The following is a 26403-nucleotide window of genomic DNA, read 5'->3' as shown; positions in this document are numbered from 1 at the left end:
TCCTATCCTATTATGATACAGAGATACAGTGAACTGTACATCCAGGTCACACTCAACCATCAGCCTACCAGTTCTCACTATTCTTCAAAGTGGACTCAATAGCATCATGTATAAACGTCATATTTTCTATCATGTCTACCTAATGGCATCATAGATCTCCCGGCAAACTCATTTTGGTTCTCTAAACCAGGGATGTCAAACATGTGGCCCGTGGGCCAGAACCAGCCCCCCAAGGCGTCCAATCTGGCTTCTTTTCCTTCCTACCCTCCTGTCATCTGTCCTTCTTTCCTTCCTCCCTTTCTTACTTCTTTCCTTCTTTGTTTCCTTCTCTCCATCCTTCCTTCCTTCCATCTTTCCTTAATTTTATTTTCCTTTTTTCCTTTCCTTCCTTCCTTCCTTGTCTTCTTTCCTTCTTTGTTTCCTTTCCTCCGTCCTTCCTTCCTTCCATCTTTTCTTCATCTTCTTTTTTTGCAACACAACGTAGTATACTGGTATAAACGGCAAGTTTTTCTGACGTCCTGGGAAGGTTATTTCATCTGGTTATTAGAACGTTTTGGGAATTTTACGTTAGATACTAACATTTATACAACGTTCTTAAAATGTTCTTTAGGGAACGTCCAATAGAAAACTTGTTGGGAACGTTTTGGGAAGGTCACCGGAACGTTGAGTGTTTGCTGGGCTTTTACTTCAATAGAAGCTCCCACACTAAAACTACAACTACTACAAGCTATGGCCGGCTAAAGTGTGTTAGGCTGATCCTTCAAATGTTTGGTAATGGATTCCATCTAAATAAGGTGTGATAATAAAGAGTGAAGATTATAATACTCTGACAGCTCACACAGCTGTGTTCTAGCTCTCACACTAATAAAGGGGGTTGAGGATAACATAATAATAATATTCAGCCAATCAATCGCACTTCAACATAGAGTGAAGACTCTACATGATCCAGTCCACAGAAGAATGTTCATTGCAGCCTTTGACAGGTCGTGTCTGATTATAAAATGTGAACAGATGCGATTATTTTTTGAGGTTCACTCATGTAAATCATTTTTTAAAAAGAGTGCTAGGTACACATGTCACACAACATCTAGGAACAGAATAGCTCATTTCCATCACTTTCAGTACACTCATTTAATAGTTGCACCTCTAATTTTCATGACACGTGCTTATTAAAATCCCTTTTAACTTTGACATTAATAGTTTTACAACAGAGAAGAACATTGAGATCAGAGCTGTCTTAAACTTTTTTCAGAAACACATCAACCCAACATGTCAGACTGTTCTCTTTTTGGTATTCCTACTTTTTACCAGCAATTCCACTCTTCTGAATTTCACTATAGATTTTGTTGTCACTTTCTAAATAATAGACTGTTTTTAACTTGATTTGTGTCTGAATGAGGCTACTGTGTGACAGCGTGTGTTGAAAATAGATGATCTGGGTTTGCCCTAACATGTGGTAGTGTCCCACCATTTCAAACACCTCAGGGTTGAGGTATGGAAACATCAACAGTAAGCTGGGATGAAATAAAAGTACATCACTGTGTGTAAAGGCCACAGCTGTATGAGTGAGAGGAAGCAGTGTCCTACCACAGCAGGTGCAGGTGTGGAGGCATTGAGGGATCATGTTCATCACTACTCTATAGTGACTCCTACTGTTTAGTTGGGACATCTGTGTGCAGGGCAGTGGGTAAGAGGAGAGTATTGTTCAAAAAACTCCTTACTGCTAGCTAATGAGTTATGGTTTCTACAGTCTACAACATCTATACAGACTAGAGCTGTCAGTTACTTCATATAAATTCACCATATAAATTCATTTTCAATCTAAATGCACATACAACTGACTGAATACACAAAAAACAATTGCTTCTAACCAGAATTTCAACCAACCATTCAGCCAACAGCCCAGTAATTTGATGAATATTTGTACTTATACTTTTTGTGCTTTTATCTTTGTAACTTTGTTGATGTTCATGTTATTATTATTTTTTTGACATGATATTAGGAGTGTGGCACTCAAACACCGACTATGGGAACTCCCACCCTTGGATTCATTATCCAACAGATAGGAAAACCTGTTCAAGCAACTGTGGGGCAGTGGTGGCTAAAGGTTATTAATCAGAGTGATGGGAGGGTCGCTGGTTCAATCCTCTGGACTGGTAGGATAAATCTGGGTGGGGAAACTGAAGAAGCAGTGCCTTCCCCTCCCTCATTACCACCACTGAGGTGAACTTGAGCAAGGTCCTTAACCCCAACTGCTCCAGTGGTGCTGCTTAGTGGCTGAAAGTTGCCTAGTACAACCACAGTCCGATCTTCCAAATATGAGTTTGTAAGTGAATGTGATCAGGGTGTTACTGAAAAAGAGAGAATTGCATTTAGTGAAATTCCCATGACTAAATAAAGATTAAAAACATGTATCTAATGACAACTACACACCTGGTCTAGGTTGATTACACATGTTGTTTGTCATTTTCCACTGACTGACCAAAACACAGTTGTGTATTAGTATCTTAAAGTTAATGGGTGTGGGTTTTGTTTTACCAGTTTCAGACAATTTCTTTAATCCATGTTCAGATCTGGACAATTCTGACTACATATTCTATTCTTCGGTAGGAGACCCCGGGGAAGACCCAGGACAAGCTGGAGAGACTATGTCTCTCGGCTGGCCTGGGAACGCCTCGGGGTCCCCCGGGAAGAGCTGGACGAAGTGGCTGGGGAGAGGGAAGTCTGGGCTTCCCTGCTTAGGCTGCTGCCCCCGCGACCCGACCCCGGATAAGCGGAAGAAGATGGATGGATGGATGGATGGATATTCTATTCTCATCAAGGATTTCCATCACAGGACGTGTATCTTAAAGTCTGTGTAAAGTAAGAATAAATATGTGTTCTGAATTTGACAGACCACAGAAAAGTGTGTTGTTAACCACTCTGCCAAATTTGAATGATTAAAAAAATCGCCAAATATATGAAATTAGGCTTCAAAGTTGTGTAAAACTCAGTCTCTTTCTCTGCTACCAAACGCTGTGGGAGTGCCCGCCGAGTCCGCTGAAACCCCGCCCCCTGCCAAGTGTCACCTGTCAATCAAAGTCACCACCTCTACCAGAACCATGGACGCTACGTCTGAGAGCTTTCTGCTGCTAACTCAACTGCTAGCTCGGGGGCTAACTCAGCGGCTAACTCGGCTGCTAACTGTGTGGCTAACTCAGCTAACTGTAGACTGTAGTAGTAGTAGTTTGCGCTGAATGTATTTATACCTCTACAGCAGCAGACGTGGGTTTATGCTTTTCAGATCAGCCCAGTAGATCCTGAACACAGAAATGTTGAAACACAGTTTGTGAAGCCTAGCTCCACAATTCAAATCTAAATGGTTGAAATGCTTTTTACACCTATTTTATTAATACATTTATGACCTATTTAATGTGTTTAGAAGAAAATGTCTGAAATCACTTTACACAGCCTTTAAGTTGTTTTTATGGACTGTTCTAATCACCAGTCTTACAATCTAGAAAAGCGCTTGGACTACTACACTTAAATATGAGATGTTTGGTATCTAAATTGGACTATGTAAAAATTCTCAGGTAAATCTTGATGTTTTTGTTATTTCTTAATCTTGGCTAAAAAAACTCTATCCCAGATGACATGGTTATCTTTTCAGAGCAGACAGAAGGGGGAAAGGTGGTGGTGTAGTTATCCATGTTAAATTAAGTTTCCCAGTATCTGTACTAATCTCAACCTCTGCTCCAAGAGTCTGAATGTCTGGCTCTGTCAATAACTCTTGTGGAAAACACACAAATAATTGTGATAGGGACACATAGACCCCCTTCTGTCCTCTAAGGTATTATTGATAACTTTGCAGATATATTTTCTTCAATGACAGATTTGTTAATTATGGGTGATCTCAATCTTGACTGGGAACAAACAATACCTGATTGTTCCAAAGACCTGTGCACTAATTCCAATTTGACTCGACTAATAACCAAACCAATACACCCTAATGTGAAATGTAGCTCCAAATCCTCCCTGATCAACATTATACTCACCAACATGCCTCAGAAGTACTCAGTTACTTGAGTTTTCTCCCAGGATTTCACTGATCACTGTCCCATTATCTGTATTAGAAATGTGAAATTATGTGAGAATTCCTGTAACTCCGTTTGAGTACAATGTTTTGGCTTTGTTCCTGCATGAATGAACATGTCTGATGTTAATAGGATGACCTTGATATTTGATCTAGACCTGGCCCTCACATTTTTCTCTAACAGGTGTAATTCTATTGCTAGTACACATGCTCCCTTTAGGCCAAGTCCACACGTACCAAAACAATCTTTTCCCTCTCCGTTTTCCCTGGCATCATTTCAAGAATATTTGTGTACAAACGGATCCATCTCAACACGACTCAACACGCTACTTCATATTCCAGGCCTATAGGCGGCGCTGTTTCAGTTTCAGAAATTCACCAAAAACAGAGAGGAAGAGGGATATAAGAGGTGGAAGGCTAAGCTCGAGGGGTGTGGCAATGACATCATCGAAACGCAGGTATGCGTCTTCACCATCCAAATGAACACTCAAGAGCTGCGTTTGTGAATTTTTTCACCCTGGGACCAGGTTTCAGAAAGCTTCGTTTTCAGGCAATGCGTTTACAGTATTCGTTTGGATGATCGGCCAAAACAATGCAAAACATCTGCGTTTAAACCAAAAAGCGTCTCCGTGTGGATGGCCCCTTAGAAGACTATGGATTAAAGATAGACATACTGTTTGGTTCTCTCAAGAATTATCGGAAACAATTATTGAGAGGAATGCAACATGGGTGAAAGCTACACAATCTGAGATAGCTTCTGGCTGGATTTTGTTCAGGAAGCAACAAAACAGATGTACCACTATGATCAGGAAAGCTAAACCTGTCTATTAACTCACCTCCTTATAAACAAGTGCTGGTAACTCAACCACATTTTGGAAATAATGTATTTTCTCACAATATTTGCGATTTTTAAATTAATTTTATTGTATGTTGTAACCTGGGCACTATCGAAAATGAAACCTTGATCTCAATGGGCCTTCTCTAGCTAAATTAAGGTCAAATAGAATAAATAAATAAATAGAAACAAAGTGCTGCATTAAGCTTGTTGGGTGCATTGTATCTGATAAGATGCTTGTTGGCACAAGCAGACTTGGATTGTGACTGTTCCCTTTGAAGGAACCCAGACTGAAAAGAAAACTAGTCAAGCATCCTTGCTTAGTGAGTGAGGTGCTGATCAGGCTATCTCCACCTCCCCCTGATATTCCCATCTGTCCAGGGAAAGCTGCCACCCTTATGCCTGAGTCCACTAAGACATATGGCAGGAGGTGTAGCTGTGGGAGTGTGTGTTTGTGTACTCATGCATATGCTGGAAAGTGATTCCTGCTTAGGCATGATTTTTGATTTTTTAATTTGATTTGTTAAACAACAGTGAAAAGGGTAGTCCTCTCTCACCAGGTTATCATTCAAGCACCTGAATAGAATGATTCTATACTTTTCATTGTCAACAAATGTAATGAAAAGATCCAAACCAACAATGCAATAGTCCATCTCTCAATACTTCATTGGTTCCTCATGAAGGCCCAATTCTAGCGCCAAAGATAACTTCATTGATTTAATGTCCAGTGCCAACATTGTTAAAAAGGTGCATTGCCATTCCAGTGTTTAATGTTAGGGATAGATTATATATATATATAAGTATTTGGGCAGATTTGATCAAATATTACTTAAACACGGATGAATAGTGCATTTTCAGTGGTGGACCAATTAATTTGCCAGTAGTTTGCCAGGATAGTGGACATGTTCCCAACCTAGATGTTTTTATAAAGGCAAACAGCAGATTATTACACGTCATCAGTTGCTGATCTCTTATTTATGTGTCGGACTAAACACTGAGTCATGCTTCCACATCTGTTCTTTCACTACAACTTTTTTCACTACAAAAAGTTTTCTTCTCTTAGTTTTGAATTACAAAAACATATGACACTGAAGTTCTTGAGTCAAAGCAGTTTCCAATAACATTTGTAATCTTCTGCATTGACAAAATCTGTATTTATTGAAAATATTCAAATATTGGTTTCAGGGCCATTTTTAGAGGGGACAGTGCTTGTTAATAAAAGTTGGGAGCCGTGTGAATTAAAATGCACATGCGACTTAAAAGCCTGTAGGTGTCATTTAATTTTTAATGTGTTTACAAGCTATTGCACAAGCACCAAATGTTGTGGATGCAGTTCCTGTTAATGAGGTTTGGGCTGGGGCTGTTTAGAGAAAGCTTGAGATACAATAACATGCACATGTGAAAGTGTCTGTGTGCAGTGCAAGTGTACTGATATATATATATATATATATATATATATATATATATACATATATATATATATATATACATATATGCAAGATTTATACCATCCAATACATATGTAATTTAACCAGCCACAATGTTTCAATTGAATCTACTGATCAAAAGTATGAAAGGCAAATAATCATGCTAAAGATGAATAATAACCAAATCACTTTCATTTTCCTTTTTAATGATATTTAAAACTTCTGGGCTCACTATTGATGACCAACACAGATCACTGAAGAAAGTGTAAGCAGCTTCTTACCTGCATCTGAATCGCTCTTAGTCCTAATTAGTCCCTTGTCCCAATTATCAGTGTGTGTGTGTGAGCACAAAATATTAAATTGTTGCAACAACAAACCCATGTTAAATAAGACAGTGGTTCCCAACTGATTTGCCTCAGGGTTCAATTCTCCCTTACACATCAGGTCACTGTCCTCTCACTGATCAACTTAAAACCAACTCAGTATATTTCCATCCATTGTTGCAAAACATAATTGATTAGTTGCCAGCTATTAATTTAATCGCCTACTATTTTGATAATCAGCTAATCATTTGAAATCATTCTATAAAGACAAAAAGTGCAAATATGTTGTTCAAGCTTCTAAACTGTGAATACTTCTGTCGCTTTTCCACTACACAGTTCCAGCACGACTCGACTCGGCTCGACTTGGGGTTTCTTTGCGTTTCCACTAGGGATAGTACCTGGTACCTGGTACTTTTTAGTACCTGCTCTGCTGAGGTTCCAAGTGAGCCGAGCCGATACTAAAATGTGATGTCAGCAGACTGACAGCCACTGATTGGTCAGAAGAGTTGTCGCTGGAAGAGTCATGAGCCGTCCCACACAAGAATCAATTTTGTTGCTTTGTGTGTGACAGAAAGCCACATACAGCAGCAAGAACACCACTGCCTCCATGTCCTCCATTGTTTATGTGTTTGTGTCGCGTATCAAACAGAGTCACAGCAGTTTTGCGGAGCCGTGCTATGACGACCCCGCCCACGTTGAGTAGGTACCTTTTTGTAATGGAAAAGGTTGTTCCTGGAACCCTGTCGAGCCGAGTCAAGCCGAGTAGTGCTGGAACTTTGTAGTGGAAAAGCGCCATTTGTGTCTATGACGGAAACTGAATATGTTTGGGTTGTGGACCGTTGTTCTGGACAAAAAATAAAATAAAATAAAAAATGTGTCACCATTTTCTGACATTTTATGGACCAAACAACAAACAACAAAGTTAATTTACTGCATGGGTTGGTTAAAGGCACTGAAGCAAAGGACTGATACTCTGGTTTGCAGTGTGTGTGTGTGTGTGTGTGTGTGGTGTGTGTGTGTGTGTGTGTGTGTGGTGGCAGCATCCATGTATAGTGTAGTCTGCCTCTCAAATCAGCCTTTTTAGTTTACAGTGAACCTGTTTCCCTTTGAATGGCTGTTTTTCAGTTATTTTTCTTGAATTAGCTGAATAAAATTCACTCACTAATAGTGAACTTATAGTGGACGTATCTGGTAGTATCTATTTCTAGGTCATACAGTTTGTTTAAAAAAAACACAACAACTCACATTTCATATCTAACTGAACATACCCTCGCCCTCCATGTCACCTATAGAAGCTTGCATAAAGAGTCAAACTAAACTTAATTTTTTTTAAAAGTAATGGTGAAATTACTAAGAATGTACTCTTACATATGTTAAAATGAAGAACTGTACTGATGGGGGATTGTAGGAGGTTCAAGGCCTCAGCAGGGGTCTCAAATGTCAAAAGTTGGAGGATCATCAGTTATACAATCACTTTATTTTAGCATTTTTCCAGAATAAAAATTGAGCTGCCTTGGCTGATATTGATAGAATAGTTAAAATAAATTGACTGTTGTCGTTTGGGGAATGTCAAACTGTGTTTGAATGAGCTCTAAGCTGGTATATGTTTGTGTGTGTGCGGACATGTGTGTGTGTTAGTGTGTGTGTGTGTGTGTGTGTGTGTCTGTGTGTGTGTGTGAGTGGAAAACAAGTAGGCATTACTTTGAAGACAACAGGAAGCAATAGCTCTCCAGTAGAAATGACTCCCATTGGCCATTAGTGTGTGTGTGTGTGTGTGTGTGTGTGTGTGTGTGTGTGTGTGTGTGTGTGTGTGTGAGAGAATGAGTTGTCACAGCATTGTCACATTCTTTCACCTGGCTGATACAGAGCTGTCATCTCTGTGTCACTATTTGAAATGTTGTGCATTTAGACTTTGGCAAAATACAGATTATATACACAATATGACATATAGACCTGTACAGAGACCTGCACATGTGTCTAAAAACACCTTCAAAACACATGACCCCCCCCCCCCCCCCATCTTCCTCCTTTTCTCTGTTATCATTTTTTCGTATGCCACACCTTTCACCCAGCACTCATTGCCTCTCCACCCCTCTCCCTCCCTCCACCTCCTGTTCCCTCTGCCTTTCATCTTCGCCCTGTCAGGTAAACCTTTGAAGGTGTGTGTGTGAGGAATTGGCTCAACCTGACACAATCCATCCCAGAGTCATTATCACTAAGGTAACGGTGAGCCACACCTGACAAGACCAGTGCAAGATTCAAGAAGGAAGCCCCCTGCTGCTAGATGTAAACACAACTACTTCCTTTTTTTACTTTTTCCTATGAAACAAAAAGAAAATCCTCCAACACTCCAATCCCTCTCTAACAACTGAGCTCCTCTCCACTGCTGAAGAAAACAAATATGTGAAAGAAAGTCCAGCAGAGTGAACACATGACGACCTGCCAGAACAGCTGATAAAGGAATTTATGACCACATCACACACACAGTAAACAACATATTCTACTGAGTACCAGGGTTATTATAGTTGACTCAAACTCAAACTAGCAGTGAAAAAAATATTGAGTTAGCTGAAATAAAAATGACAGAATGTAAAACTAACTCAAACTAAACTGAACTGCAGATAAAATCAGCTTCGATTTTTACTGTGTCCTGTTCAATTTGGCTTATTGATATAACAGGCTATTACCAGTAGGTGGCAGCATAGTGGCTGCTGCGTAACGCACAAGAAGAAAATGCTTAACGTGCAATTTATGATTTTCTAGAAAGAAGAAGAAGTTGTTCCAGGCAGAAAACGTCACGGACCAATATGGGAATATTTAGACTATGGACTCGTAGTAGATAAAAGTAAAAATGTGGTGATGAAGAGTGATGGGAACATTTGTGGGATAAAAGCTAAAAGGGAAAAATCCCACTAATGTGAAAGTCTACCTTGGAAGTTCTCACAGAGAAGCAGGAGACCACAAACACAGCAAACCTTACCTCAGCATTATTTCATCCTAATCAAGGCTTTCCTCCTAATACCTGAAACACTAAAACTAAATAAAAACTAAACTAGAACTAGTCAATTCCTCAAAATAAAAACTAAACTAAAATGACTTAATTACTTGTTAAACTAACTAAAAATAAATTGAAATTTCAAAAAGCAAACTGAAAACTAAATAAAAGTAAAAACTATAATAACCCTGCTAAGTACACTGCGTAGGAGCTAAAGACCCCACAAACAAATGTCCATGACACAAAGTAGCATATTTCAATATTACAAAAAAAAAAAAGGTAAACATCACAGCAGACAACTGAAAGGCACAGACGATGGACTCAACCAATGCCCTCCTTTATCGTGATGGGAAAATAACCTCCTGGCTATTCCATTTGGTCCAGAAGTATGACAGGATTTCTCCAGATCAAATCCTATTCAAACAGAAAAATAAATCCTCTGATTTAGACCTTTCCTCATTAACACTAGACCTGAGCAACATTACTATTGAAATAATGCTATGCAAAACCTACCAGATCATTTCCACATCCAACCTAACAACATCTAACCCTTCAAATAAATAGGAACATCATCCACGGTGCCACCTATTGAACCAAAATCTGCTAAATCTTCTTGTCTATATTCACCAACACAAACATCCAGCTCATACAAGATGATTCATGAAGTACATTACACAGTAAAATGGATGTTTAAAATGGGCTAAATAGACTGAAATTGGGAAAATTCCTGTTCTGCCCCATGTCACTTAGCCTGCACTCAATTAGAGTTAATCACATACAGTGTCTTACATTAAATAAAGTAAGAAACACTGTAAGTTAACATCACTGCCTCAGTCTCTCCTTTAAAGTCCATGTAAAGTAAGAATAAATATGTGTTCTGAGTTTGACATACCACAGAAAAGTGTGTTGTTAACCATCCTGCCAAATTTGAATGATTAAAAAAATCGCCAAATATATGAAATTAGACTTCAAAGTTGTGTAAAAATCAGTCTCTTTCTCTGCTGTCAAACGCTGTGTCAAACTCTGCTGTCCGCCGAGTTCGCTGAAACCCCGCCCCCTACCAAGTGTCACCTGTCAATCAAAGTCAACACCTCTACATGGACGCTACATCTAAGAGCTTTCTGCTGCTAACTCGGCTGCTAACTCGGCTGCTAGCTCGGCGGCTAACTCGGCTGCTAGCTCAGCTAAGTGGCTAACTGTAGACTGTAGTAGTAGTAGTGTGTGCTGAATGTATTTATACCTCTACAGCAGCAGGGGCGGGTGATTTTCAGACCCGCCCACTAAATCCTGAACACAGAAATGTTGAAACACAGTTTGTGAAGCCTAGCTCCACAATTCAAATCTAAATGGTTGAAATGCTTTTTACACCTTTTTTAGAAATACATTTATGACCTATTTAATGTGTTTAGAAGAAAATGTCTGAATTCACTTTACACGGTCTTTAATGAGACATTCCTGCTTGCTTGCTTAAAGAGGTTAAAGTGAAGGGCAGGTGTATAGTGTATGAGGTCATGCAATTCTACAAGTTGTTTTTTAACTCTCTAAAGGAGACTTTTATGGCTGTTTGAAGACCCTCAGATGTAGTTTGTAGAGGGTCAAATGGAGTGTAAGCTTGACGCACTTTGCCTGAGTAATCAGTTTGATGGAGTAGGTACTCAACTCCTCAGGTCTGAAAAAGAAACAGTAAAAGCACCTTTATGACAACCTCTCAGAATTATTTCTGCCATTCTACCTTTTCAGAAGTTACAACAAGCGAGACAGAGGGAGGGGGAGAGGTGGAAGGAAGAGGCAAGAAAATACAGCAACACAACCAACAATCTAAAAGAGTGATAGTGTTCCCGTCCTTTTAAAAAACAAGCATCAATTTCCAAAATGAAGCACGTCACAGAATAAATCAGTCTCAGGTTAATAAAGTTGTCATCTGTTTGATTTTCCTGAGGAAGAAAGAAGGCGAGAAAGGGAGAAAACAATGGCAGAAATATGACTCCATCAGCATTATCTCTTTATTTTATTGTTTCCACAGAGGTCACTGTGAACACAGCTACTTTCCTCATTTTTCCTCCATCCTTTCCAATGCTATTTTTGCCTTTCTTAGGATATTTTACTCACTGTAAATCAAAAATCATGAGGCTTTGGCAATAAGCTTCTTGTACAGAGAGCCTCCACTGTGAGGAAGGTTTTCAGGTGTTACACAAAAACACACATTTTACATTCCACCAAGCACCATACACCAATTATAGATGCAAGTCACTGCCATTAAGAGTTTTCACAACTTTGTTCTTCCAGTCCTTTGCTATTTAATTGTTATTCTTTCTCTTTTACTCCTCATTCTGTTTTTTTCAGTCTCACTCTCACCAATTAAAGTCAACCAGCCGTCCGATTAGACCTGAGATTGAGGGAGACTGCTAAAAGCAGCTAATGTGAAACGCTGTGCAGACAAAGCAGTGGCCGCCAGTGATGGCATCACTATTCATGGAGCTGATTTCAGCTGTCCCTCACAACAATGAGAGAGGAAAGACCAACCCTGCATACAGTTTAGCAGAGACTTGACCTCAAAAACCAAGGGTTTGCAAAAATGTTGAAAGGATGAAAATGGATGCACCTGAACCAGACACATTAGAGTTCTTTTTTTTTTTAAATGTCACACATCTGCCTACATTACCTACAATGCAATCTAACTGGGTTTGAGATTCAAATGTGTTACAGTAGTAATATCAGGACCTGATGCGTTCCCCCATTGATTTTTTTTTTTTTGTAAACAGAAACTGGCCCCTGTCCTAAATGAAGTGTTCACAGAAACATTTGAGAAGAAGTCATTATAAAGCCAACTATGACAGAAGCTGTAATTCCATTTCTACAAAAAAGAACAGAAGATCCTCCTGAGGTGTGAATCATAAAGATCTGGAAGTTTGTTCTCAAGTCAAGTGAAGATTCGTAAGTCCTTTCAGTTAGTCTCCATAAGGCCATGAACTATAAGACATTCTGATCAAATGGGGTTTATCTCAGGTCATTTATGGTCATTTATGTGATTATTTAACATTTATATATACTGTATGTTTTATAAATCATTGTCTCTGGAGGTGATTATCTCTTTTCAGTCCCACAAAGCATATGACTGAATAGAATAGAACTATTTATCCACAGCTCCACAGTAAATGAGTTTGGCTTTAGTCTAACTTTTTGTTGTCAGATTAAGATCCTATATGCAACAACAGAGGCTCGTGTTATTTTGTCCTTTACTGAAGTGTCACACAGGCATGTCCTTTGTCCCCACTTCTTTTTGATATAGCTATTGAGCCCCTGGCTGTAGTAATGAGGAGTCAGCAGAGGAGGCCAAACCCACAAATTACCTTTATACTCAGATTATTTCATTTAATGGGTCTCAGTAACACATACATTTAAGGATTTATTTAAATACCTGAAACTTGTGCTGGAGAATCTAAATCAATGGGCCCTTCTCCCTGTTTCTTGAGCTGGTACATTAAACTGTCAAAATAAGAAAACAAGATGTAAAACTATTCATTTGTACTCCCCAATACCTGTAAACACACTTTGATGTGTAAATTGCTGATAGCTGTTTTGCAATGTTGGCATCATGACTGTTCATTTAATCATGACCATAATTGATTTGATTTATTATACTGATTCAAATCAAATAAAAAAAAAAAATTCATGCAAATGTTCCTGATCAGGAACACTTAGATGAATATTTTTAATAGGGATTTGTGAGAACTAAACTATGAGCACCTGAAAATGTGTTTTTATGAGGCTGTTTGGAATTCCATGTCTTGACTCTCTGTAATGTTTACTGGAAAAAGTTAGTTATGGTTTATATTTTAATCCTTCTGAAAATCAAAGTTACTGTAGTTTATTGATAACACAGTGAGGTGACTTCCTGTTAATGTACATAATGTACTGGCTTCCAAAGAGCTCTCAGAGACACCACAGGTAGAGAGAGTCATTTAGCCTTTACCCTGAAGATTAAGGGTGATTTGAGGCCTGCTCGTATTCCAATGACACATCATGCTAGACTGCGAGCATGCACACACTCACACACACACACAAAGAGGCAGAGTGACCCTGAGCATACTGCTGTTACTCTGACCGTGGTCATTCCAGAGGGACTGTAGGTCATCAGTGGCCACACAGTGACATTTACACCTGGAAAATACTGTGTGTGTGTGTGTGTGTGTGTGTATGCATGCGTTTGTGTGTGAGTGTGTGTGTGTGCACTTGCAGAGAGGCTGACAAGGAGAGAAAGGCAAATCTATAGGCTCCAAGAACTGTGATGAAGTGTAAAACACACATGGACAGTGACTGGAAAAAAAACAATAAAGGCACACACAATGCTATTATCTCTATTGATCAGCAGAGGTATGAGACACTAAATGAAGGTTGATATCAGCTGTATTCTATCAGGTTGGATGCTGTTAGACAGATGTAACACATTGCCTGTCCTCTTTCTTTTTCTTACAGGGCTGACTTTGGTATTCTGTGCTCGTGTTCCTGCTGCTCCTCATGCTGCGGCTGAGAAATGACATGCGTGCGTGTTTGAATATCTGCTTGAATGTGTTTGATGTATGCCTACAATTTGTGTTTGTGTGTGTGTGTGAAATGAACCTCCTTGCTTCAATTTACCCCAATAAATGCACATTTATCACTGTATCATGGACATGGACTGTGGCAAGGCTACCTCCAATGTCCAAGGAAAGGGCCGGTCAGAGGGGGTAAGTGGATACATTTGAGTAAGGAGGTTGGATGTTGCGTCTCCCACTGGGTTCAGGATAGACCCTTGGTTGGATTTTTAGCCCCACAGCCCCAAGAAAAAATGGTGTGTCAGTAACCTGCAGTGACAGCCAGTCAGCCGTGGCAGCAGACAAACATCCAAGAATTCTAATGGTGCTGAGAGGTGAGATAGTCAAGTCAATTTTATTTATATAGCAACAAATCACAACCAAACTTATCTCAGAGCACTTTTCATATAGAGCAGGTCTACTCTTTAATTTACACAAAGCCAACGTTCCCCCATGAGCAGCACTTGACATTGGAAAGGAAAAACTCCTCTTTAACTTGAAGAAACCTGAGCAGAAGCAGATAGATAGATAGATTAAAAAGAATAGCTCGGGTTTTTTGACATTAAGTTGTACAGCTGATGGAAAGGTGCGCAGCTGTCAACAGGTGGCAGCAACAGGTGATATGAAGGGAGGGAAAATAGTGCCAGGTGATTGTGAGGTCTGACTTTTTTACGGACAACGATTTTGTGATGAAGAAACTAGCCGGAACTACTTTCTTCAACACCAAAAGCGGGCCAGAACTCTGCTCACAGGACGCAGTGAGGGAAAAGCCACGGCTGATACACGACACTGATGGTGAGGATGTCATACAACTTCATGTCAAAAAACCTGAACTATCCCTTTAAAGAAATGACATACATGGAAGATCTAATGGCACAGAAAGGTTGATCTTGTGGTCCAGTGGTGGGGATGTTCTACTGTCTCAAACTTAGCTTTAGTTTCCTAAATTAGACATGTCTTTATTTTGGCCACTGATCTATTGTCATCACAGGTCTTGACCCAGCCTAGAGAGGTACAGTATGTTTTTAAGCCATTAATCCACAGCTCACAACCTCCTCTCATAACTTTGCCTTCAGGGTAACAGGAACTATACAACAAGCAGGAAATGTACTTTTATGATGTCATCATATTCCCAGATCCCACCAATTACTTTTGTGAGTGAGGTTTGACATCTGTCAACTGTTTTGCTTTAAATGAGACATCCTGAAAATTCCCAGCTCAGTGTGTGTCTGCTGGTGGCTGGTGGCTGTGGCCCAGGAGGTAGAGCAGTCGTCCACCAGTTGGAAGATTGGTTGTTCGATTCCTAGCTCCTCCAGTCCACATGCTGATGTTTCCTTGGGTAAGATACTTAACCCCAAATTGTTCCCGTTGCTGTGCCAACGGTCTATGAATGTGTATAAATAGGTGTCGATGGTTAGTTTGCTGTGTGGTAGCTCCTGTCATCAGTGTATGAATGGGTGAATGAGACGTATGTAATAGTGCGTTGAGAGGTCAAAACAACTAGAAAAGCTATATAAGTACAGTCAATTACTATTTCGGGAATATCTTTGCATCATTTACAGTTAAAAAATTTATTTTATACTGGCACTTTATGCAGCTCGTCAGTTCAGCCTCTGTCTGAAACAGACCGTTTTAGTTCTTGTCTTTTTAAGGCTCTCCTCCCAATTAACTCACTCTGTCCTGATTAGTCAGCTCCTTTCCAGGATTTCCACTTCCACTTCCACTTCCACTCCACTTTCTTTACTCAAAATCTATTCTCTCATACATCATTACATGCTCAAGCTGGAATCTAAATACTGTGCTTTAGCAACAAAAGCTAAGGAATGGATGGCCACTTGTGGGCCACATGTGTGAACAATCTGACATCATCACGAGAAGTAAGTAGAGGTAACTTTGCAAATTAACCATTCAAAGCAGGTTGATATCCTGGCTTTTGACTCACAGGAAGCATTTTTACATACGTTCAGCTAGAGTTGAACTTTGACTATCATTAACAGACATCTGACATCAAAGTATATAAATGACAGAAAATCACAAAAAACACAGTATGTCCCTTTATACTGCAGTACACCAATATGCCTCACATTTGGAAAGGCATTAGTGGCATACTTAATGAAAAATTTTGGTTTACTTGAACACAATGTATTTCCTATAAATGAGGCCATCGTGGCTCTATGTGACATGCTAATTTTGGTTTATCCTGCTCCTTTATCGAGATTCTGGTGATTCACAAAAAGATGTTTATTGCACAGAATGTCGAAAATTGGGACGAGTCCTACATCTATCCAAATACCAATGATTTTTACATGAATCCCTTCAAAAGTTTGTTTCTATGTCTGAAAGAAAGTAAGCACTCAAGTAGCTGACTGTGAACGCTGGTACAGCTAACTGAATCAGGAAGCACATCCGGGGCAGCAGCAGCTTTTAACAGTGTGCCTGTTCATTGCAGGACAGTGTGGGTGTTACATGTAGATGCAAATGAAGTTAATTACAGCTGTGACAACATCAAAGCCATGTGGTGTAGGTTGTCAATGCACAAACAATATGATACGCAGTACAAAGGTAACAGAGAAAATTCACACCCACAGTCCATATACCAATATCCATATCTGACTGAGATGAGACCCACAGCTGAAAAATTTGAAAAAAATCCCACCAAAAGCTGAGCTCCACAAAATTCCAACACGCACTGTTGCATCATTTTTCTTCGTCACTTGAAATTAACTCTGCAAGTTTTATGGTGCAAAATTTGTCAAATATACACCATCAGTCAAAAGTTTGAACATATCTTCCTTTTTCCCTTGAATGAGAAACCCAAACTTTTGACTGGTGGTGTAAATGTTTCACCTGGAAGAATCCTGCTTTGTCACCCCCCCTGCATTTTTTTAAATAAACACATAACACTACATTTAAAATTAACTGAACAATCTGATCTGCCTTTAAACTGATATCTTTAAGAGTACTGTAATTGCACACTTTATGAGTCACTTTAATTAGACACATCAGCTCATTAAAATCACAGTACTTGGAATTTGAAACTGCAACAGTTAAATCAATAGAAACTGACTTCAACAGAATTCATCCCTACTTGAAGATGTAATCAGTGAAGTGTCTCACCCTGACTTATTCACCTGCATTTGTCTCAAGGGCTATAGATATATTGATGCATACAAAGTGGGTTGGAATAATATGAAGTAAATTATGCATATTATTAAACCACAAATTCACTTGGAAGTTTGTGCTGTGTTATTTTATGTTCCATACTGGCTAAACTATATTTGTTTTGAAAAGTACGGTATGAGTTCCTAGTGGAGGTCACCTGCAGTAAAGGTAAAATGTTGGCAGATATGCTCCATTAACTCCACAATACAGTAGATAAACTGCTGCGTTTATCCTTTCAGCTCGTCTCTGTGCCTGTGGCCTGGATCTGAGGGCTGCTGTGCTGCCTCGTCTCCCCACACAATAGAGCACCTGGACAGACACGTAATCCTCTCAGACCCCCTGTAGAGCCCGGGGCTCTGGGTCTCCCTCTGGAGACTGCAGCTAACCACTAACAACTTCTAGCATCTGGACAGTCATCACTAAATGCTAATGACGCACACAATACGTGGAGAGATTTCAATTGTACAGCTATCCAGGGGTCTAGACAATGGTGTTATTTTTGAATAGTGTATTAATATATTCTGCACACATTTTCAGTGATGTTCAGGGATTTTTCTGGGGAGTGAACGATGAGGCAGAGAAGAGAAGGTTAGAAAGTGAATAAGGTGTTCAAATCCTTCCAAGAATCTCCCCCAAAGCTACAGAATCTGTGCTGCTTTTTAATACGCAAATCAGTTACACTGTGAGCGTACACACAAGCGTGCTCGTGAAGACGCACACAAAAACGACTTCAGTCTAAAAAGTCTTAGAGACCCCCCTGATGCCTCTAGCCCAGTTTTTCTTGTTTTCCGGATTCTTATGTGCCGGCACTACTTTCTGTAAGAGCTGAGAATGGAAACAAGCCTCCAGAGAACCACTGAGGCGCTGAACTCCTATTAACATCAAACACAAATTAACTGTGAAGCAACTAGAGGTTATATCTCGGTTTCTAATGGTAATACATTTCTGATAACAGCAATGTGCTATTTAATTAACTCTAACACTATAAAGTACAGAATAACCCTGATCATATGCCCTCTTTATGCTATCATTCCACTTCCCAACAATAAAGTAATTAAACTTAATATATTAGAGATGATTAGCTGTGACTTTATTGTTCCAAGCTAATGCTAGAGTAATACAAGATACAGAAAAGATTTTTCTAATCCTTATATTTTAGCTTCCACTGTTGACATATACTATTTCTATGGTTGAGAGGTGTCATTGTACTGATGGATACACTTTGAAACTGAAGTTTGAAATGAAAAGCTAAGCTAGAAAACAGAATGTAGAGATTTAAAGGTGGAACAACTGAATATTATAGCGCATAATCTTAAGAGCTAAATAATTGAGATGTAGGACTGTTGTTTGTTCACCTCATCCTGACCAAAAGGAAAATACGTTCCTGTAGTCACATGTCCTTTAAGGAACTTCTGGGTTTAGGAGGTGAGAACTTTACAGGAATGTCCTCTCATTCTGTCCTCTCAGCTGTTGTGTCTCCATAGCAGAGTAGGACCTTGATAGGACCCAAAGGACTCTGGAGGTGACCTAATCATTCTGCAACAGTTTATATTACACTTTGAGTATACCCCATCCAGGAATTTATCGGGGCGGTACATACTGAAGCAGGGACTTGTTTTGCCCCCTGTAAAAGTTCCAGGAGATTGTACTTCACATGCGCCAACAGTCACAGCCCCATAAGATTACCCTGAAGTTCCTGCAGTGGGAACGACCCTACTGTTGCCCTTTACTTCTGAGCTGGTTCACATTCACACAGGCTTCAAAACTGATGGAGGGATGGAAATGTGTAAAAACGCATGGACTGAAAAATAACTCATTCATTGAGTTTTAGTGATTCAATTCTACTCTACTGCATGGATTCCTCCACAAAAGCAAGTCAAATGATGGAGACTGACAGCAAAAAGTCACGCTGCACCTAACTGGTGTCACAAAATGCTCAGGAAGAAATAATTTATTCTTCTTCTCAAGAAATCAACTGCAGCTGATATGTCATAAATAAACCCAAACATGAAGTAGTTATTTTACATGGGGATAGTTACTGTGTGGTTTCTTTAATAAGAAACTGGCAAAAATACAAACATCAACATCATTCTGTTTTAACCTAGTTCACCTTTCCAACACCCAATGATGCATATGTGGGTTACCAAGGTTACCAAATGATCTTGCATAAATACATGTGTAATTGCTTCATTGTAGTTTATTATTTGAATTATGTACAAAGTCATATCAACTATCACACAATCCTGCTTTTTGCTGTCATACACTCCACAAACTGCATTTGTCCAATTAGAAACTGACTTCAGAACATCCAAAGCAAACAATGAACTGCTGTGCATTGTGTATGGACCGATTATTGTGCATCCTTATTGACAAAGAAGCACCATGCAGTTTGAGTGTAGACTGAGAGTTTAACAGATAAAAGCATAGAAACACAAGTGGAAACAGTTCCTACCTGTTAGAACAGCTGATGTCTTCTGTGGCTGAGATGTAGAAGAAATATGATGAATTTATGTTAGGCTGTCAGCATATCTCTGTCTGCCTACCTGTATAAAGAGAGAGACACACACACATAGATAGTTCAGTGGCTTTCCTTCAACCATTTATTTATCAAGGTCAACACACACACACACACAATCATGATCTTTGAAATAACACCCACATATTAAAAAGTGGGAGCTTCCAGGATAACAAGCTGTCAGTCACTAAACAGACAGAGGAAAGCTGCCATGTCAGTGCCTTGCTTAAGGGAAGCTTGGCAGAAGAAGATATCCCATGAGTCATAGTGGCAATCAATGTTCTAACCCAGGCCCGGGGCCCATTAAATATTAACACTGTATAGGCTGAATTGATCTCACTCTTTTGTTTGATTTGTATTCAATAATAAACCAAATCCACTTACAGTTTAACAAGCTAAAACCTTAATAAAGTTTAATAAATAATAAAACCAAACAAAAAAGGACTCAGAATAAAAATCAATAAAAAAGGTGGTGATAAAATAAATACATTCAAAATAATATATTTTTTAAATGAACCTCTTCCTCCCTAGGCCTCTGGCTCAGGGTTCTGCTCAAAAATGACATACTCAACATGAATATAGTATATCTCTGCAACTACAAGGTCTATATGAATAACATTTGTAACACTTGTGATATACACGTAGAGGTGAAAGCATCAGCTGACTAAATGAAGATTGAATGCAGCATAAATGAAATATTTAATTTTCGCCTGACAAAAAAAAAGTGAATAACACCTTCTGAATTATGCTGCTGTAGCCAAAAAAACCTCTTGAAACATGACATCTGGACATTATCTGTGCCAAGTCTCATGCTAATAAAGTAAAGCACTGCAAAGTTAGAGAGATTTTAGTAGAGATATGTTTAGGTGCTCAACTCTGCTCCGCGCATCTCTGTGCATGCGTTGTGTATAGTATCAACTAATCCAAGCAATATTTTCATGAAGAGCATCAATGTCTTGCGAACCGATTGGTCAATCTGGACGGTTCACACCTCTAATGAAAGTTCACACCCTCTAGAAAGTAGTGCATTTGGCTAAATATGTAACAATAGCACAGTTAAACCACTAGATGGAGACAAAGACCCTGTGTTCGCATTGAGGACTACGGGCAGACTATCTGCTATTCATCCCTCATGCCATGTAAATAAATGGAAACTGGCTTGAATGGACTGAAAATGATCCAGAGACATTGGAGTAGCTGTTACTAGGAATATTATGCGACCAGACACAACTTTTAAAACAGCGAAGGTAAGACATCATTTGTAGTTGTACATTTACAATGGGAAGTTTGTTTGGATTTTTCTTTGACGGTTTATTCCGCGAGCAGGTCGGACAGTAATGGGAGGTACACTGCTGGAATCAGTGAAATCTCAGCTTTTATTTGATGTGTAGTGTGTGTGGATATCGTACAATTAAAGATGGGAGGACCGCGGTGGCTGTAGGCATGCGCAGTGTTCAGACGGAGGAACGTTTTTGCTAATGGCGCAATCAGTTGCTCGGTGTTGCTGGCTCAATAGCTGAGCTTCTTCTGAACAAAACGGTATGTCATATGACTATATTCGTGCTTGTTTAATTGCCCTGAGATGTTTTTCATCTATAGGGGGTGCTGTTGCCCCGCCGGCGGGGGCTCGTGGGCTTAAAAGGAAAAATAAATAAACTGTAAACCTCCATTTACAAAGCTGTACTTGATGAAGTCAGCAGACATTTACACTGTTAAAGCAAATGTGTGATTAAAAACAAAAAAATGAGCATAAACTGCAGAATTGTGGTTTTGCTGTTAGAAACATATGTAAATACACACTGATCAGATAGGAATGTTTCATCTTAGGATAAAGGTCATCACTCAGAACTACTTTGCACTGATTTGCAGTGACCCTTCCCTCAACTATGACAGCAAATGCAGAGCCCCTTACTGTGGGGGTCAAGCATTCAGATCTGTACCATTTTTAAAAACTAAATTGTGATGTAGACGTGGACAATTCTGCATCGATTTGCAAATGCCAAAAAACAATATTCTAAATGTTAAATAATGTGACGGAACGAAAAAGGCAGAACTACAAGGGCAGAGCAGCACCAGGACAGTCTACAGCACACACACACTACACTTCATCTTCTAAAACAGGCAGGAAAAGACTGATTTAAGGACTAAATAATTACCCTTGCAAGACAAACATGACATATATTGTGAACTTGCCATGCCATCACTCAGAGGACTGATGTTAGCGGAGCAGAGCAGCTGACCAATCACACTGCAACTCTGAGCAATGAATTATTTTCTTCACCTATTCACCTGCTTAGCCTGTTAGACAGTGATGGCTTTCCCAAGCAGAGAGGCTGCTCTCCACTACTGGAGACGTGATGTTAATAACACAGCGGAGCACTCCGCCTCCCCCGCATTTTGTTATTCTCGTACATTCAGCATGTATGGACCCATTGTACAGACTCCTCTTCCAGGATGGAGAACATGTTTTTCTTAAGATGAGTTAAGTCCCTTATTTATTTCTAACCAAATGTGAAACGCTCCTGTTTTGATTAGCTTAATGAAGTGCGTTAGCTCTGATTTGTACCATATTAACTTGCCTCCTGAGTCTCTTCCCTCTCTGATCCCTGTTAGCTTACTGGGTGGTACAGTAGTACTTGCTCTCTGTAGCTTATAAGAAAGCCAATTGGGACTATCTTCTCTGTACCATATCTCCTGTAGGACAATGTTAGTGTGTGAAGTCTGGGTTTCTACCAAAGGCAGTGGACCGCACACCTTGTATATTCCTTGTATATAGTGAAAAATTTGTATTCCATGGTCTATGGTATTATTATTCCAGGGGTTTAGGCCTTGACCAAGATTGCATAGCGCATGCTGAAGATGTGGTGTATTCTCAGCTCACAGGGTGGGGCCCCTGTAGGTATACGGTTGGGGCTTCACAGCCTGTGCCCTATGTGTTGTATGGGGTTGGCATATTCTATCTCTCTCTCTCTCGCACATGTGTGAACATTTGCTGAGTGAATGTAGAGTGCATTGGAGACTGGATGTGTGCTTTCCCTAAAGGTTTGGCTCTTTGTATATTTTTCACTGGTGACTCTCAGAGTGTCTCACTGTTCACACAAGTTTTCTTTAACATTGTCAGGGTTTGTGGTGGCTGATAGGTGCTCTATATGACAGCAGGCAACACTTGGCTAGGTATCAAGGATGAACAGTGCAGTTGTAATGTCTCTGGATTCAGTTGACTAAATCAGTATTGTGGTTGAGTGTGGAATTGTTCTGAGTAACAGTTTCCACCTTTGTTAATCCAGCAAAAACATTGTCAAGTTTGCCACCATGTACCAGTGTTGAGGTGTTGGAGAAGGAGTTGTCACGCCATGATCACATTATGTCAGCAATGAAAATTTCATCAGGTTGGAAATCAAGAAAATTGAAGCATGCTGTGTCATTTAGGAAAAACAACACTAAAGTTCCAGAGGCAGAGTCTGCTCAGAAGACAGGGGAGGGTGGGAGTCAGGCAGATAGTTCAAGCCTGGCACAGACATGCAGTAGGACAGGGAGAGTGCCACTATCTCTGCTCCAGTGTTTAGTGAGCCGAGTCAGACCAATGTAGATGCAAAAGAGATAATAAGGGATGATGAAACGTTTTTAAAGCTCAAAAGAGAAAAACTAAACAAGATATAAAAGGGGTAAAGTCAATACAGTGATTTGAAAAGTACAGTTTAAACCTGCTCTATGTGTAAAGTGCCTTCAGATGACTTTGTTGTGATTTGGCGCTATACAAATAAAGATTGATTGATTGATTCAGATGATTGTGACTGATAGTAAATGAGAGTCTTCTGATTCATTCATCCCTGATGGTCATAATAGCTATAGTCTTGAGCAATCTACTTAAAAAAAAGTAATTTACAGGAAAAGTATGTAATTTTCACCCCAGAATCAATCATTTCTTGATTTGGTTAAGTGGTTGATGGGACAGAGAGGTGCTGATGGACAGGTTTATTACCTTAGGAAATCACTTTATAGTTCAGAATTTCATCTCTCTTAATGGAGCAATGTTAAGAAAAAATCACTGTGTATTATGAACTTTTAAAAATTAAGTCCTTTGATATTACTCTCGCTCAAAAATGTCAAATGTCAATAATACTGATCAAGTAGTTGATTGGATGAGAGAGTGGGGTGGGGACATTGTGTACAGTGAGTGCAGGAGTACCAATTGTATTTTCAAAGATTTTGCCAGTGTCTTTTGAGTTTGAAGAGGCTGCACAAAGGAGGTTACTTTAAGTGACTGCCAAATACGAAAAATCGACTTAAATGATATGCTCCAGTGAAACCAGGTAAATGACGTATTTATCTAAAGAAAATCAGAAAGCACACATTCAAGTTGTGCTTCAGACTGTAGCAGTCGTAGTATTAGATGTAGTAACAATAACTGGCCACTAGGCAGGTTAACCACTGAGGAGAGAAGCGTCTCCGGCTTATATAGTTTCAATTAAAACCTTTTAGAACACAGTAACTTTACATATTTAATACAGTGTGTACCTGTGTGTTTACTGAGTCCCAAAAACTCTTCATCAGAGCTATCATTGTGCGCAAATATTACAACCCAAGTGGCTGTACATCTCTCCAAGCGCACTGGCTGTGTCAGTCTCAGAGACAAACAAAGCATCATCCTCTGTTCCATCCAGTGGAAAAACAACAAAGTTAGTGAATCTTTTATTCTTCAGATCTGTGCTCAATAAAAGCTGCTCATCTGTGTGCATCATCAGTTTGGTCTGTAAATACAAGGACAATTTATGAGTTGACTAATGTGTGATGCTCCAAATATGTTAACATAATTGGGACCACAATTAAGATAATTACATCTACTATATAGTAAATGGACAGCACTTTTCTAGTCTTTTTGACCACTCAAAGTGCTTTTACACTACATGTCACATTCACACATTCATACACTGATGACAGGAGCTAACACACAGGGTGCCAACCTGCTCATCAGGAGGAGACTAACCATTCATATACATTTACACACCGTCCGGAGCAATTTGGGATTTAGTATCTTGCTCAACATGCGGACTGGAGGAGTCAGGGAATCTTCCAATTGGTGGACAACTGCTCTACCTCCTGAGCCACAGCGTCCCTACAGTATATGCTCATACACACAAAGACAAACTGATACATGGGGCTGAAATTGAAATTATATGATTAATTCAAACTTTTGTTTGTTTGCATAAAATGTTCCTGTTCAGCTTGTCTTTTTTAGTTTTTGGCTATGTTACCCATTTATATCTGGTTAATAATGTTTACATAGCAAAACACCACACATTGCAATAATGCACAGGATTAATAACTAAATAAATCAAAGATTCAGTTGGGAAAACAAATAAATGGAAAAATAGAAATGAGAAATCCACTGATTACATTAATCTTTCATTAAACTTTCATCCTTTGAGGTTTTATTTAAACCTTCATTTATTGAACTGAATCACTGTGAATTCAGTTCACTTTATGCATTACTAAGAACCATATTAGTTGAATCCAAACAATTCTGTATTTATAGTACACAGAGGCTATACTGTCCATGATGTACACCTCCTAAAAATGTATTTAGGCATCAGGGTTTCAGCATTTAAGGAGGGGTCTGTAAGAAGTGTGAGTGGTCAGCATGTGTTTTCTCCTACACGTTAGTGCTGCCAGAGAAAAGACTCCATGTTCCTCCTGCTGCTGCCTCCACTGCCTGCCAAACAAATGGCTGTGATACTGCTGATGGTTGTTGAGGGAGTGTGTTGAGCGTGTGTTTGTGGGGTAGCTTGTATGAAGCATTTGGCAGTGCTGGAGATGCTGCATTATTGGACTGTGGCTGTGGGCAGCGAAACTGCACACAAATGTATAATTTAACTGCAGCAATCATGAAAGATGTTTCCTCCTCTCCTTATGGAGGATTTGGTTTTTGTGTTCTTGTCTGCCTCTCCCTCTGTTATCTCCCAGGGTGACTACAGCTCCTTTAAAACGGAACTATTCTTTAATGATCTGTAAAACTGTAAATGATGTGGAACTACAAAAGCATAAAGTAATATGTTCTGTTCCTGTATCATAACATGCATGAATAATACTACAAGTTTTTCATAGTTTATTTTTTGAAAATACAACATAAAGCAGAAAACAATTAGTCAATGAATCATCTAACTCTCATTGTAAGAAAGACTGAGGGCGGAACTTCACTTTTTTGTTGTTGTTTCCTTCCTGTTTGATTAATATATTACATTTTAATCATATTTTTTCCGATTTTCGGAATAGTTATATTGAGCGATGTTTTACTGTTTAATCACAACTTGTTGTGAGAAGTAAGAAGTTGGTGAATTCTCCATTGACTATTGAGACGGAAGTCCTTTTGACACCAAAATGGTCGCCCCCTGGTGGCCTTTTGATAGAATGCAGTTCTAAGTTAATTCTGCGTTGGCCTCATTTCAGAGGACCGGAACTCCCCGCCTGGGTATGTCAAACTCAGAACACACATTTATTCT

Source organism: Scomber japonicus, chromosome 20, assembly GCF_027409825.1.
Source record: "Scomber japonicus isolate fScoJap1 chromosome 20, fScoJap1.pri, whole genome shotgun sequence".
NCBI lineage: Eukaryota > Metazoa > Chordata > Actinopteri > Scombriformes > Scombridae > Scomber > Scomber japonicus.
Note: the sequence above shows the minus strand (reverse complement) of the source record.